The sequence below is a fragment of the Egretta garzetta genome, unplaced genomic scaffold, assembly GCF_000687185.1.
Source record: "Egretta garzetta isolate BGI_Z169 unplaced genomic scaffold, ASM68718v1 scaffold386, whole genome shotgun sequence".
Lineage (NCBI taxonomy): Eukaryota > Metazoa > Chordata > Aves > Pelecaniformes > Ardeidae > Egretta > Egretta garzetta.
In genome coordinates, this window is record NW_009260063.1 from 1457634 (window position 1) to 1459707 (window position 2074).

A 2074-nucleotide genomic window follows, 5' to 3' on the forward strand; every position below is an offset into this window, starting at 1 on the left:
TGACTCCCGTTCGGAGCTGAACCGGCAACGTAGATCAGCATCCTGAAGGGATGTGGATGGGAAAGGGAAAAGGAGAGGATAAAGGAAAAAGAGAGAAAAGAAGGAAAGAAAGGAAAGACAGAAAGGAAGGATGAAAGAGAGAGAAGGGAGCATACCAGCCTCTCAGTTCCAGCGTGCTTCTAAACATTTGAATTACATGTGAGCATGCACCGCAAAAATCTGTCCTGGCACACGCAGAGCTATAGACTCAGAAGTGTGCATATGTGCCCAGAGGACAACAACCTCTACATTTAAACATTTTAGCCCTGATCAAATAGAACTGATTTCTCGTGCTGTTCCCTTCTAAAGATACCCACCTGGCAATTTGAAATAAGACATCCTTTATCTGAATCAAACTTCTCCATGCTAATGCTTGCAAGCTATCTCCAGGAGTTCTGCTTCCCCCCTGAACATTTGGGGTTATAAATCCAAGGAAAATTTGCAGAGACCCAATCATGTAGTATTTTTGGCTGCAACAGGCATTGATGTTTCATATACCTTCAGTGTACATGACTTTTTCAGAGCACCATCTCTTATGTGACTATTTCTAAACTGTTATTTTTGTTGCATGGAGCAGTTTAGATAAACAGGGAGGTGCAGAAATGAAAAATCCACAAAGCACATCTTGGGCATGGGATCTCAGCAATTTATAGGCGTTTACAGAAATATTCTGCTCCTGTTAACAACTGTTTCACTTAAAGGCATCAGGCACAGTAAAGCTCATTGGGAATTTTTCAAAGAAAAGCTATTTCTGTGGAAATACTCCTCAACTCTGGGGTAAAATGTATAGAAAAAATGAGAGGCAGAAAATAGTTTCTATGCAGAAAACAGCTTATAATCACCTAACCAGGGCTCTCGCCTTCCCTATGAGGACCTGAGCTAAAGCTGTAGTTTATCTGTTTGCAGCTCTTACGTGGAAAACCAAGGTTGCGAGTTCTTACAGAAGACCCCAGTGCATTTCTCCACCTCAGTGAAGATCCCAAGTTAGGTGTGAGTCACCAAAGTCATTCTGTGTTGGAACTCCTGCCCTTTTCCAGCCACCTTTTGATGCTTTGGTAACTGAGGTCCTAATCCCTCCGGAGTCCCTTAGGGCAAACAACCACTCTAGCAGAAAGCCAAGCAGGGACAAAAAAACCCAAGCCAGCCTCTGAAGATGTTAAAAGACATTTCCACTTTGCAAGCAGTGTTCTAAAAGAGCCTTTCTACATCCCTGTCATTTGCAGCCCATAGATTTCTCACATATTTATGTATTTTATTTATTCCCCTCCAGCAATAGCTGGACACTAAAGACTGGTGTTGACCACCCCCACCATGCCCAGTGGTGATGGAGCTGAGTGAATTTTGCTGCAGTCTTTCCTTTACTTCTGTTTCTAGACTTGCACTCCTACCATTCCATTGTAAACAGATAATTATTATTTCATTAGTGTTCCAATTCAGAATTAATTGGCTAATTTACACATGGATCAATTGCATAAATGTGATGTTTGTGATAGGTGCTTGATATGATTTAAAGTAATTGTTTATTTTCAGGTTTTGGCTTGCACTGTACTGCGAAGTGATTTATCTCCTTATTTATCCTGTCTCAGCACTGCCTCTTCTTTTTCATTATTTTTCTAAAGAGCCACACTCTTGCTAAGCCAAAGCGTGAGACCCGCGCTGTGTGATTCTGCAGGGCCACACTTACATCAGCTCCCAAACGCCCTCCCCTCCAGCTGCTGGTGCTCCGTGCCCGCACAGCACCGCGCCAGCAGCCCCCTGGCCCGGCAGAGGTGACCCGCTGCAGCCTGCAGTCACTGCACCTCACACAGATTCCTGCACCATCTTTAGAGCTGTCATCGCTGTGCGTCTCCCACTGTAACCCCAGGTGACACACGCCTGTCACTTTGGGTTCAGTTTCAGGGGGGTGAGGAAAGTGCGGCGCTTGGGATCCCCTGCTCCTTTGTTTGTCCCACTGGGAGCCCGGCCGCAGCCTGGCCGTGGGAGGACTGCAGCCAGGACTGGCAGGGGGGGGGACGCGGGGGGTGGTGACGCTTTT